Source organism: Dasypus novemcinctus, chromosome 22 (assembly GCF_030445035.2).
Source record: "Dasypus novemcinctus isolate mDasNov1 chromosome 22, mDasNov1.1.hap2, whole genome shotgun sequence".
Taxonomy (NCBI): Eukaryota; Metazoa; Chordata; class Mammalia; order Cingulata; family Dasypodidae; genus Dasypus; species Dasypus novemcinctus.
In genome coordinates this window covers 71,435,340-71,450,701 of record NC_080694.1, presented here as the reverse complement: position 1 = coordinate 71,450,701, position 15,362 = coordinate 71,435,340, and positions in this window count along the sequence as shown.

Genomic DNA, 15,362 nt, shown 5'->3' with positions numbered 1-15,362 from the left:
TTTGTTACAGATATTGTGAACTTGCAAAACAATCATACAGATGTTTAGATTTCCCATACAGCTTCACAGCCTGGTGGAATATTTGTTACAGATTAATATTTTGTATGTTTGTTTTAGTAAGTTCACAACTATTACTATACACTTATTGTTTATGAAGTTTAAATTTTTAATTTGATGTCATTCTTATTTCCTAATGGAAACACTTAATGCTGTATTTCCCTCTGAGCATTATTTTTGCTATATCTCACACATTTTAATGGGTTGTTTTATTTTTCTAATTCCCCTTCCAATTCTCCTTGAGATTTTCTGTTGGACCAATGCATTTTATAGGAGTATGTTGTTTAACTTCCAAGTGTTTAGATATTTTCCTATACTTTTTCTGTTACTGATTTCTAGTGTAATTCCATTGCATTACATACTCTACATAATTTCTTTAAAATTTATTAAAGATAGTTTATTACCCAGCCAATGGCCTATCTTTGTGATTGTTCCATGTGCTCTTGAAAAGAATAAATATTCTGCTGATGCTGAGTGGAATAATTTTATAAATGACCATTAGAGGCAATTGATTGATGCTGTTTTTCAATTTTTCTGTATCTTCACTGATTTTCTGTCTACTACTTTCATCTATTCCTGAGAAAAAAGGGTTGAAGTATCCAAGTACAATTTTGGAATCACTTGTTTCTCTTTTCTGTCAAGTTTTGCTTCACATACTTTGTTGAAATTCAGCTGTTGGATGGCATACATGTTTAAAACTCCTTTGCCTTCTTAGAGAATAGACCCTGTTATTATTATATCATGTCCTTTTATATTCCTGGAATTTTTTTTGCTTTGACATCTACTTTATCTGATATTAATATAGACACTCCAAATTCCCTTTGATTAATATTTACATGGTATATGCATTAGAGAAAAGCAGCATTCACTGGGACACAGAGACTGATTGACCACAAGTAAGCAATTTATTGAGAGGCTCTCCCAATGGAGGGGGTCTGAAGAACAGACTTCAACCTCCCCCCCCCCAGCATGTTGGGGGTCTGAAAAGAGACCTCAGGCCACTTGTGGAAGGTGCAGATGTGAACTTATACAGTACATCAATAGGTAGGGAAATGCCAGTTCATGCTAGTACATCAATAGGTAGGGGAGGATGTTAGGGTCGAGAATGATGTGCAGGGACCAATAGGAAGCTCTAGAGGTGAAAATTTTCCCTGAATGATGCAGGAGCAGATGTCTCTTTTGATCTGTAGGGATTTAAAGGATTTTTTTTCCCTCTGGTATGTAAGAAGGTTTCAGTCTCCCTCTGATATGCAGGTAGATGTAGTAAATATCTCCATCTCCCTCTGATATGCAGATGGTGAAGATCTCTATTTCCCTTTAATCCTGTCTCTATGGGGAGGGTTTTTTCCTTTTTCTCAATGCATATCACAGAAATTGATGTAGTTTGTTAATTATTGCAAACTTCTAACAATATATTTTTCCAAACTTGTAGTAAGTTTCTTGTAGACAGCCTATTAAGGTGTCTTACTTTTACTCATTCCTTCAATCTCTAGCTTTCATTTACTGTACTTAGAGCATTTAGAGTATGCATGATTTTTTTTAGTCTTTTTCTCTCCTTATTTTTAAATGTTACATTCAAAAAATATGAGGCCTCCATATACCCACCACACCCCTGACCCCGCTCCTCCCACATCAACAACCTCTTTCATCATCATGGGACATTCATTGCTTTTCATGAATACATTTTGGAGCACTGCTGTACCACATGGATAATGGTTTACATTGTAGTTTATACTCTTCCCCAGTCTACCCAGTGGGTCATGGCAGAATATACAATGTCCAGCATCTGTCTCTGCAGTACCAGCCAGGACAACTCCAAGTCCTGAAAATGCCCCCACATCATATAATTCTTGAAATGTTTGGATTTAGGTCTGCCATTTTAGTAATTGTGTTTTTTATGTTCCTTTTGCTTTTTATTCACTTGTTTCCTTTCTCTGCATTATTTTAAATTAGTTGCACCTTTTAAAATATTTCATTTTAATTTATTTTGATTTTGTTTATATCTCTCTCAATTTTTTAGTGGTTGTTTTTATTAAAAAATATATATGCAACTTTTCACATTCCACATTTCACATTTCCACTTCAAATAGTATATAGAAAATTTACACCCACTTTACCCTCTCACATATTATAATATAGTTGTATAAACTATTATGTCTTCATACATTGAAAAAATCACCAGACAATGTGATAGTTTTAGTTTTCAACCATCAAGCATATTTTGGGTAACTCAGGAGAAGAGCCATATATTATCTCTAATATTTACCATTTCTGTCTTAATTTCTGAGGCTACACATTTCCTTTTGGTAACAACTCGCTTTTTTCTAAGAACTTTCTTTAGAAATTCTTTTAGAGCAGTTCTGCTGGCTACAAATTTCTTAGTTTTTCTTCATTTGAGAGTATCTTTATGGATTGTTTTTTTTTTTCCATCTTTCTGCACTTATTGTTTTTTCAACTCCTTTTGACCTCCATGGATTGTATTGAGTATTCTACCATCATTTGAATCATTGGTCCCCCAAATTATTATTTTGTTTTTATCTGGCTGCTTTCAACATCTTTTTCTTTCATTTTCCAGCATCTGACTATATCTGGTTCTGGATTGAAAAATAAATACTGTTTGAGGTACTTTTATCTTCTTGAATCTGTAGATTTACGTCATTCAAGAAACTTGGCAAGTTTTCTGTCATTTCTTCAAATATTCTTTTAGTATGATATATTTTCTCTTTTCTATGAATTATAGCAGAAATGTTATACCTTTTGTTTTTCTCAGTTTCCTGAGATTCTACTCATTTCCCCATAGCAGTTTAATATTATTGATGAATTCCAAAGAGAAATATTGGATTATGTTTGTAAATTGGTCTTTTCCTTTGGGCATATTAGATTATATTGGATTCATGGGTTTACTTGATTAAGTAATCATGTAACCCTCTTGTGCCAGTAGAGCATTGTGTTGCCACCCTTAGATGGGTGGAGACTCACAGATAAAAGGCATGGCAAAGGACAGAGTTGAGAGCTTTTAATGTTGGAGTTTTGATGTTGGAGTTTGATGCTAAAGCGGGAGCACCAGGTAGAGAGACAGAGCCATTCTCCTGATAGTCTACAACTGACCTTGGGGAGAGAGACAAAGCCTAGGGAGCCTCATAGTCTACAGCCGACCTTGTGGAGAAAATAGAAGAGCAGAGCCTAAAGGAAGCCAGGAAGGCTGAACCCTCACAGATGTCGGCAGCCATCTTGCTTCAACACATGGAAATAGACTTTGGGGAGGGAAGTAACTTAGGCTTTATGGCCTGGTATCTGTAAGTTCCTACCCCAAATAAATGCCCTTTATAAAAAACAACCAATTTCTGGTATTTTGCATCAACCCCCATTATTTCTACCCTTTTTTTTCAGACTAATTTTCCTTTTGCTTCAAGTTTCCTCTCTTTGCTTTTCTCTCTCTAGTCTACTACTGTGACCATCCAGTAGTTTGTTTATATATATACATATAAACAAATACAGTGTTTGTTTGAAAAATTTCTTGAATTTATTGAACCTGAGCTTTTCCAAAATAAATTAAAATTCTAGTATTTTGCCCATCTTATTTTTTAACAAATCAATTTTATTGAAACATATTAATAAACACAAATCTATCCACAGTGTACAATCAATGGTATTTGGTATAATCACGTATTTGTGCATTTATCACTTCAATAATTGCTAGAACATTTTCATTATTCCAAAATTAACAGCAAAGAACAAACAAAAATCATCACCTCTCAGTCTTTCAATGCTTCCCCTTCCATACCTAGCTACTATTCTGTTTCTTTTTCTCTAGTATATTTGTATTTATAGTTTGTAAAAATAGTCTTATATATGCAATATCACACATATTCTGTTTTACATGATGTTTTATTATCTTATACTGTTCCATGTTACAATTTTTGGCTTTCATTCTAGTAAAACACATGATGTTAGACTTTTCCTTTCAACCACTGTCATACCCATATAATAGCACTGTTAGTTCCTAATGTTTTGATATGCTTTCACCATTTGTATTCATTTCCAAGGATTTACAAACAACCTTTTTAATTAATTCTGCACAGATTTAACCTCAGCTTTCCATTCTCTACCCTCCCTTTATTTTCTGGTGACCTATATTCTAATTATTAACTCCAGGAGCATAATATATTTATTTCATAAAAATGCAATCATACAGTATTTGGCTTTTTGTGTCTGTTTGCTACACTCAACGTAATGTCCTCCAGGTTCATCCATATTGTCATATGCTTCATGAGTTCATTTCTTCTTAGAGCTGCGTAATATTTCATTGTATAAATACACCACAGTTTTCTTATCCATTCATTGATTGATGGATACTTGGGTTGTTTCCAAAATTTTTGCAACCTTGAATAACACTGCTATGAACATCAGTGGGAAGATGTCTGTCTGTATTTCTGCTCTCAGTTCTTCTGGATATATACTTCCTTAGGACCTGCCAAACAGTCCTCCATAGTGACTATACCATTCTACATTCCCACTCGAAGTGAATAAACATTCCTATCTCTCAACATCCTCGCCAATATTTACAGTTTTCCAACTTTTCAATAATGGATAGTCTAATAGGTGTGAAATGATATTTCATTGTAGTTTTGATTTGCATTTCCCTAATCATTAGTGATGTGCATTTTTTTCATCTGTTTCTTTGATATTTGTATTTCTTCTTTGGACAATTGTATTTTCAAGTCTTTGCCCAGTTTTTTGATCAGATAGTTTATCTTTTTATTGTTGAGTTATATGATGTCTTTATATGCCATAGATAATAAACCCTTTTCAGATATGAGATTGCCAAATATTTTCTCCCATTGAGTTGGCTGCCTTTTCATCCTTTTCACCAAGTCCTTTGAGGTGCAAAGGTTTTAAATTTTGAGCAGGTCTCATTCATTTATTTTTTATTTTGTTGCTTGTGCTTTGGATGTAAGGTTTAAGAAATACCATCTAACCAAAGACTTGGAGTTGTCCTGAGTGATATTGCAGAGACAGATTGAGGACATTATATATCCTGCCATAACCCACTCAAGGGACTGAGAGAGTGTGTAAACTACAAAACTATAATCCATTTTTTGTAGCTCTGCTCCAAAATGTACTAATCAAATGCAATGAATATACAACACTAATGAAAGCTGTTGATGTGGGAGGATTGGGGGGTGTGGGGAGTGGGGTATATAGAATTCTCATAATTTTGTGGGTGTGTAATATTTGTGTGATCAATGTATCTTTAAAAAAATAACAAGAAAAAGAAAAAAAAAGTACTGCTTTGACTGCTCATTCAACCTTTTATATCTACTTTAAGTTCTTCATGAAATAATTCCAAAATCTCTGTCTTTTCATCATTGGCATCTGTTGATTACTTCTTCCTGTGTGAGTTGACAGTTTTCATGTTTCTTTGTATACTGAATAATTTTTAATTGTATACTGGACATTTTGAATATCCTGGGTCTTGTTTGCATCCTATGGAAAACATTGACAAATTTGTTTTAGCAAAATCAACCTCATTACATCCAGGTTGCAGAGACTTTTCCTGTAGGCTATGGGGCAATGTGGTTTCAGAGCCTTGGATAGTTTCTTCAGATCTGTCCCACTCTGGGAGGGTGACTTTCCTGAGCTCCTACCTGTTTGCAATTGTAAGGGCAAAACAAATATAAAAATAAAAGGCTTAATTCTCCCTGTTGAACAGAAGGGAAGAGGCATCCTCTTCCCTCTCATGTCGTAGTGATGTAGGCTACGGATGGGAGAATGTGCGTCTCTTCATAGATAGCTTAAGCTGTGTATATCTGACAGTGGGAGTTGTTGGAAACTGAGGCACAGTGGTCTGACAAGGAGAGACGTGCTGTTTCCATGGCTATGCTTGCACCCTAAGGATTGTGGTAATTGAGAGATCCCAGCAAACAGGATGAAACTGTTAAAGGCTGAAAGAAAAGATGAGCCCATACCTTTCGTAGTAAATAGAACACTTAGACTTTATACCTTGAGATAAGATTTTTTGGGTTCCTTAGTATTGCTAATAGTTAACTGCATGTGCTTGTTGTCATGTAGACTGGGGTATAAAGACAGCCCCTTGTAAAAATAAAGTTATCTGATAAGTCTCTACTTGCAGACTCCCTGATTCCAGCTCTCTCACTCTTTCTTTCTCTTTGTTTCCTTTTCTCTTTTCTCTTTCTTTCATTCCCGATACCCTTCAGGTCCAAATCTCCAACATCTGGTGCCCTAACGTGGGGCCCAAAGAAGTGGGTCTTCCTAATTAGTATCCACAACCATGGAGAAGGCCTCATTGAGGGTCAAGTGAGACATCCAAAGCAGAGTGACTCAAGTCTTCAAGATTAAGTAAGTAACATTTCTGCAAAGTCATCAAGGTAATGGGTAATAGAATGGGACATGTGGAAGCATATTCCCAAGTGTTAAAAACTTTACTGCAGGTTAATGGGGTGCCTGTAAAAAGCTATGAATTACTAGAATTGTTTGCTTTAATACAAAAGCATTGTTGCTGGCTTCAGTCTCAGGGGCATAATGTTTTAAATTTGAAACAGTGGAGATACATAATGAAAGCTTTATGAAGAGCATATCAAAACAGAGAATTCATTCCATTATCAGTATGGGCCTTATGCCACCAGATAGCAGCAGCTTTAGATCCTTTACAGTCTGAAGAAAGAGAAAGATGAAATTACTATATATTCTAAGCCCATAAGTAAATTTGAAATGAAAGAAAGTAAATTGGAACAAGAACAGGAGCTTGAGGGAAATGGGGAACCATCAGGTTTTTTCCCTCATCCTGATATTATACCTTTCATCAACAAAAGCTCAGTGAAGTGTCCTAATGAAATATCTTCTGTGTATGCAGTACAACCCTCTGCACCTACTGAATTGCCTTGTTACTAAGCCTAAGTTAGGAATGTTTTCAGATGTTGCAGATGCTTTGCCTTATGTTAAACAATTATTATCTGCTTTCCCAGTAACATTACGTGTGATAGCTACCACTAGATCAAAATAATCTGCAAGGGGGTATCGAGTTTCATCCTGAGCAATACCTTTTAAACTATTGAAAGATTTAAAACAGGCAAAAATACTAAATAAAGTCCTTGTTAGTGAAATCAGTCTTGTAAGAAAACTCTCTGTTAAAAGTGTTAACTAAGATAAGGAAACTATTCTGGCAGCAACTCTGCAACCCCCCTGCTGTCTCCATGACTATGTGGCTGTGGGCTAGTGGGGGTTAATAGAGTTAAGCCACTGGAAAAAGAGGAAAGCATGGCAACATTGGTGTTCTATTTTGTTTCCATGCTAATTCTGATTGGGCCTATTTAACCAAGATAATAAAATTAGTACAAAATTTTTATCAGAGCATTAAAAGGAATTTTCAGTTTTAAATCAGTAGTTTACTCTTGAACTTCAAGTCTCAGTATAGTCTTACAGAGTAGTAATCCAAAAATGTGTGTTAACAGTCTGTCTAAGCTACTAAATAAGAATGTAACTATATTATGCTGCTCAAGTTATCTTAACTGATTGCTGATAACTAATAAAAATGTGTTCAAGCACAAGCTTGCATGTTACAGGCAACATGGATTCCAGAAGAAATCTTAAAAAGTAAAATCTAAGATGTGATATAATGGAAACTTAAAAGCAGCTATACCAAGAAAGTATGAATTATGAGTCAATTGTAAACTGTATGTTTCCGTTAATGTGTTATAATTGTTCTGCATTTGTCTGTTTGTTCAATGTCAGTGTATATTTTGATACCTCCAGATGGTAATATAAATTAATAAATAAAAATTTTAAAAAGAGCTCTATTCAAATGGCCAAAAATTAAATAAGTGCTATATTAATACATAAATTTAAATGTTAATTGGATCTCTACAATGATAAAATTTGTAAGTCTTGATTAACAAAATTACTGTAAGTCTTTGCATAAAAAGTCGGTTTTGCCTAGATTGAAATGAATAGCTTATTTTTCTTCACAGGATAAAATGAAGGATGCAAAACTAAAATGAATATTAAAGAAGGTTAAAAGTTTATGGGAATGCTGACTGAAACTTAATAAGATTTTTCTAAAAGGTGTGTTTTGCCCTAAAATAGAATGGTTAGTTTTCATAAACTCATGGGACCTAAATGCATATGGCAAGTTGTAGAAGGTATTGTGGTAACTTAAGTAAGTGAATGTGTACTGTGAAGGTAAAATTTGACTTAAAATAATATAATTATAGTCTATGGTTATAAATAATTATAAGAAGTTTAATGAAGCATTGTTTAAATTAAGGTATTTAAATGGTTAATTCCAAAAAGTCATTATTAAACAAAATCTGAATTGATAATGCTAATAACAAAAGGTAATTTTAAAACAGGAAAACTGGTCAGCAGCCAGTCTCCCCTGCCAACTTGCTTCTAAAAGACTGTTTCTGGTATTGCATGCTACTAAGTATTTAAAGTGAAGAAAAGTTCATTATTTTAACAAGTTTTAGTGTTAATGATAATTATATGTTGGAAGAAGTTTACCTGGAGACAGTTTCGAAAATTGTTTTAGTAACTTAGTATGTGGGATATATGGAATGTGCTTTTATTAAAGAAACAGGAGATGATTTTGTCCTAAGATAAAATGTTTGATTATTGGGAAAGAATAGAGTGTGGGACAAAACTTAGGTGAATACTGAAGGTATCAGAGAAGGTTCCTGGAAAAGAAATTTTTATGATTAAAATTAAATAAAATTTGATGGGTCTATCTATAAAGTTTTAAAAGCTTTAGTAGCAAGTAGTATGTATCAAAGTAAAAAAATTTGTTCTTTCTCAAAGTCTCTCAAGTCATTAGTCTGTTTTGGTAAAAGTTTCCTGAATAATCAGTATACAAAGAAAGTCTGTTTTATCAAAATAACTTCTTATGCTTTAACCTCTTCATTTCCTCAGTGTTTGAAGAAGAAAGGGTCTTTTCTCTTTTAAAGGAACATAATTTTCAAACCTGCTTTCTAAAAATCAGATCCTGAAAAGTAGCTTTTTATTTCAAACTAATTACAAGAGATTTGTTCTTTTACCATGAAAGAAAAATTAAATAACAGTTGAGTTCATTTAATATGTTATAAGTTAAATGGAAGGTGTTTAAAAGTGTTATAAAATTAACAGGATTTTTTAACCCTGTGTTATTTAAAGTTGTATGAGGAAAAGGTTCAAAAGAATAATTAAGAGTATATAAATTTACCAATATTTCAGCATAATATTAAACAGAATTACAATGTGGTTAATTATGGTTTTAATTATTATAAAAAGGAATGTGTCACAGAAACACCCTCTTATCATAAATTAAAATAACAACACTGTAGTATGCAGCAGTCCCAAATACTGCTAGTTTGTTGCAAGAAGTTAATGTTCAGCTGTGTCATTATCACTTTGTTTTAAAACTTACTAAGATTTTTAAGTGTCTTCTTAGACAAGTCAAGCCAGCCTACATTCTCCTACTTGTAGAAAAACCCAACAATGGACTTTTGCAGTGCTTCCCCAAGGATATGTGCATAGCCCAACCATCTCTCTTGGCATGGTGATAATAATCTGACTGTATAGAAAAAAATCTGTGGCTGAAACTCTACTGATGACATTATGTTAACCAGTAATTCCTTTTTTCAAAATTAAAAGAAACATCAGAGACAACAGTGTCTTAGCTTAAGAGCCTGAACTAGGCAAACAATTGGGATAGGCTGTGAAGTCCCTGCTTCTCTATCAAATTCTTCAATGTTGTTTAGTTGGGTAAAACAAAACTATGCTCTGCTGTAATTGATAAAGTGCAATATCTTCTCATATTAATAGAATTTGCAATATTGTTAAAGTGCTAAAAATCTTTCATTCCTCATTTAGCTCAAATATTAAAACCAATGTATGTATTAATTGGGAAAGGTCCTTCATGGAAGTAGGAAAAGCTCCAGCAAACAGCTTTAAATAATAATAAAAGGAAGGTAAATTGTGGACATTGACTTAGCCTATGAATTGGATGTAGCAAGCACCAATATTGGTTTTGGGTGGAGTTTGTGGAAAAAGAAAAATTTTAAACAACTACCCCTTGGGTTTTAATCACAATTCTGAAAAAAAGGCCAAAAGGAAAATATAAAAAAGCAATTGTGTCCAGAATGGGAGGTCCTGCTAAAAGTGAAAGACTTAACTCAATAGTGTCTGGTCACTCTAAAGACTGCCATCCCTATCCAGGGGTGGACTGCAAATCTTAAAAACAAAACAGAAATGATGGACTGTTAGAAATCTCCCTCATATCTATGAAAAAACATCTGGGATACCTGCTAGTAGTAATAGGTGACTGTCTGTCATGTCCCTGTCCACTCCTCTAACATCCCTTTTAAGACTCTTGATGCAGATGCCTTTGTGAAGATCCAGGGTCCTACCACTGAAACCTGAGAAAAGGCAAAAGTGGCTCCACTGAAAAAGGAAACATCGATGAAGAAACAATAGTGATGGCCAGAAGAAAAGGCATCTTGATACCGGTGAAATTGATGCAGATTTGGCAGTCATCTTCTGAAAGTCAGTTATTGCTACACAAGAATTCTTGAATTGGACTAGACACTTTATTGGACTGCTTATTATAAGCATTTTGGGACTGATTGAAATTATTACAGCTGCTGCTACTGCTGTAGTAGCTTTACATGAAAGTACAAACACAACAATATGTACATGATTGCCATAACACTGCTAGTGATTTGTGGCATAGCCAAGAGCACATTGATGAACAGTTAAATAATCAGGTTAATGATTTAGATCAGCTGTTTTGCATATTGGAGATCAATTGTATAATTTAAACTTGTTAAGAGGACTGAGGTGTGATTGGAATGAAAGTAATTTCTGTATAACTCTGCTTGCATATAATTCATCAGATATAGTATGGAAAAAATTAAGAATCATTTATTAGGCTGTAAAAGTAGTATCTCTCTGGAAATAATTAAATTACAAATGCTAATAGTTAACTGCCTGTTGCTGCTTGTTGTCACATAGACTGAGGTACATTGAGAGTCCCTTGTAAACAATAAAGTTGTCTGATGATCTCTACTTGTGGACCCCCTAATCCCAGGTCTCTTGCTCTTTCTTTCTCTTTGTATCCTTCTCCCTTTTCTCTTTCTTTCATTCCTGTTCCCCTTCGGGTCCAAATCTCCAACAGGGAGCTGCAGCCTAGCCCTACCCTTGGTAACCATGTCAACAAATCCAGTCCTGGAAAAACAATTAAGCAATGTAAACTCTATAAACTTTAAATATTCGAGAAGGATGCAAACCAAATGTGTTCAAAGCTTACAGGAATGTATGAAGATCGAGGATATTTGTTAATTCAAACTTATTGAACACAAAACAAAGGATCATTTACCTCTTCCTCTGTAAAAAAGAACTCTAAAATCTTATTTGAGGTTTGGTTTTGAATGAGAAGCTCTGAGCCTGGATCTTCATAAATAAATTCTTTTTTTCCTTCCCAAAATTATTACTGAGTCCTGGCCTTTCCATATGCAACAATTGACCCTCTCTCAACATCTACATCATTTGGGGGCTCATCCAGGATTTGCAAATGAAGGCCAGGGAAGGTAGTATTTTGCTACCCCTTCTGAATCTCTGAAGAAGTCAGGAGGACTCAGGTGAACCCCAAATCTGGGTGACCCTGGACTACTTTTAGTCCAGAAAAAGATGTGCATTCTGCCAGAAACCTCCTGGTGAAACTCAGAGGCAATAGAAGTCTAAAGAAATTCTGGAAATGAAAAAAAACTCAATATGGAAAAAGGTAAGACTCCCCCTGGTGGAGCATAGTGTCAGGAAAACCTAACTTTAAATGTTAGAAAGTGAAGCCTGGTCAACTTCTGAGATAACCCCAGTACCTCCAGAAATTCAGGGGGAAGCTGTTCTCTCAAGGTCTGAAAGGAAAGAAAAAAAAAGAAAAAGAAAAAAGCCTGGTGTTTGGGTTTGTCTGAGTGTTAGCATCGGGTTTTAATCTCAATTATAATAGAAAAGGATGTTGATAGGTTTAAGTTAACATCCTTAAAATTGATCTGGATTTAGAAAATCTTGGTTAGAGAAAATGGATCAGCTTTGCAGTGAGACTTGATCTTCTGAATGTAAGGTTAAACAGTGAGAAAAGTTCAGTCAGAGTCTTGTTTTGGTGCTGAATTGCAAGATGAATTAGTTTTGTAGACAGCAAGTGTAAGCAGGAAATCCCATTCAGATTTGGATATTAAGTGTTTTCTCTTTTTAAAGTTTGTAATGGTTGCAGGGGCAGCCATGCAAAAAAAAGTAGAAATTGTAAGTCAGATTAATAGGCTTTGTGCTTCAGTCTGTGTCTGTCCAGTGCTGGTGTTATTTTGTGTAATTATGTAAAGTGTTAAATTTTGGTTAAGCTGGAACCCTCTCTTGCCAGTAGCAAAGGAGTGAAATGATTGTAGTTTATAAAGCAAAACCATTGCCTCTGGATATGTGCACGTGCTCTGCTGTCTTGACTCTGGGTCTGCACCATTTGCTGGGGCTTAGAGGTTGCCTTTATCCACACCATGAACCCAAGTTTATTGAAACTAGCCTCAGTCAGGGTACCTGGTGAAATGAGTAATAAATCTTGACCCTGCCAGGGAAGGTGTCCCCCAGGAAGGCGCCAAGCCTGGAAGGTTCTTTTCAAGCCACTTTAGCAGCCTGGAACTCACTACCATCACCTTCTCCTCCCACTCCCTTTAGAAGGATGCATAGCAGAGGCAAAGAGGTGGGGAAAAGGGGAAGCAGCTTGCCCCTTTCCAGTGAGTCCATGCCCTATATTCATAAGCCACATTCCCATCTAATCACTAATCACACCCAGCTGCCTAGAAGAGGAGGTAAAGGGGGGCACTGAGCAGGACCAGGATAAAATTTCCTTCCTTAGTGCATCAAGGGTCAAAATAAATTTGCATAATTGACTTCTGCTCAGGTTCTGCTTTTCTGAATCTCACTTTGCAAATCTATGTAACAATGCTTTGAAATATTTTAAAGCTGTAAAACTGGTAAAAAAAAAAAAAACTTTGTCTAAAGGAAGGAAGCTATTGCTTGAAGCAATAAACCTCTAATCACTTGATAGACCTTTTTAATAGTTTGGCTGAGAACTATAAGCAGTAAATGTCATAAAACTATGAAAGAAAAAATAACAATTTGGCTGATGACATCATGCTAAATTTACTCAGCCTATCTCCCAATGCCCAGGAGATGCTAAAGATATGAAATTCTTCTGTTTTAATCTGTGCATATACTTTGTGTTCAATTTTAAAATCTGTATTTGGCTTTTGTCAGTTACTTGTACCTAAAAAAATCACTGTAAAAGATAATTTAAAATGAATCTTTAAATGCCAATGCTGTCTTCCTGATGAATTGAATGCATAACTCATGGATAAAATTTGTTCAGTTACTAAGAAAAAATCAAAAAAGCTTCACAGGATTGTTACTAATAAGGTTATTGTAATTTAATTAATGAAACACCCAATTCATCTTAAGGTAAAAACATACTAAGAACTGTAACTAAAAATTAAAATCATTGTATAAATACCTTTATATATATAAATTTATAATTAAAGCTATTACAATGGAGTAAATGTGGCCCAGTTTTAGTCTATTATAATAGTCAGCATTGAATTGATTTGCCTCTCTTACTTCAAGCTTATTTAGTGCATATTATAATAATGGTAATTATTAGTTGAACTTATCCTATAGTTATTTAGTAGCTAATTTCACCTGTGGGCTTCAACTATTGTAATGGTAATTACAAACTGCATTCACATTTGCTTTAGTTTATGGTTCTACCCCTTAACAATTCAACTTAATAAACTTTAAAAACTTTTAGTTAAATTAAAAGGCAAGAGATTTATTCATATCACTTTTGTGCCATTCTAAATATTTTTGGTCTTCTCATTTCCTTTTTACCCTTTTAAAGGAAAAACTGTCTTTTTTCTTAACCTTTAAAATAATATAAATTAATTCTGTTTGGCTATTTGCACCAGGATCAAAAATAACTATTGCCAGGTTTTCCCAGAGTAGGCAATACACTTCCCAGTGTACCAAGTCTTATTAAGCAATCCCCTCCTTTGTTCAAACTGTTTCAAAGAAAAAAAAGTGAGTCAAAGCTACCCAGCTTCTTCTCAGTTGAAGCAAAAGACCAAATGCTTATTAGGTTCCCTCCAAATGGCAATATAACCCAGATAGCCAGTGGGGGAACTATATTTTGAATTAACCAGCAAAAAAAGTTTGAAAATAACTAAATGGTGTTTCTATATCAAACTATTTATGTCTGCTTATTTGCTCAAATTGTTAAAGTTAAATATGCAGTTGTATAAGTAATATATATTTCTAAAACCCAAATTAAGCTAAATGGTATAAAAAGTCATGTAAAAATCTAAATGTAAAAACTGTTGAAAAAGCTATGACATCATCATTAAATTATAACTAAAACAAGTAAAATAATTGCTTTATATTCCAGAGTCTAAAAGTTAGTATACATTTAAAATTTTTCAGTTTTATGATTATCAAAAACAAAAGGTTTTAACCCTCTAAAAAAGGAAAACAGCATTCTTTGTTTAATCATTAACAATTTCAGCTTGTTTAGCTTAAGTATTATCTCCTTAGTTTATAAAATATGAGGTTAATAAGTTAACATTATATATGTTAAATCTTTAAAATAATAAAAACTGTAAGCTCAAGTCTAATGAGTTTATTAAATATAGAGCTGCTGTCTCTTAAATGCATAAAGTAAATTCCATTGGTTGCTAATTGTAATTTCGAGTATATTTGCCAGTCTGTAACTGTGGTCAATTGTAAAAAGTTTTTTAAAAGCATCTTACAAACGGAAGCATTTAAATGGCTCTAGCTCTAAAGAGACATTATTAACTAAAAACCTGGATTAATGTTAATAGCAAAAAGTAACTTCATAGTAATGAAACCTGTCTGAAAGTCACTGTAAGGTACATATGTAAGTAATGGTAATAAAAATTACCTTGATTCCATTGGGAACCTTCTGTTTCATTTTAACAATGAAAAAATTGTTTTTTCTTTTACTACTAAAGTAAAATACCTGGTAATGTCTTCAAAGTAAAAGTGTAAAAATAAAGTCACTTAATATGTAACATATTGCATTAAAATGTTTAAAAATATATAAATCAAGGGACAAACGTCAATGTTTTCAAACTCTCTTCTACATTCAAACCAGGCCTTGAATGCATTACAGTGTACCTCTCCATATGAGTTACTGGCTTATTTGGTCACTAACCTTTAAAACAATAAAATATCTACTTCCTTTCTGGTCATATTCCTGA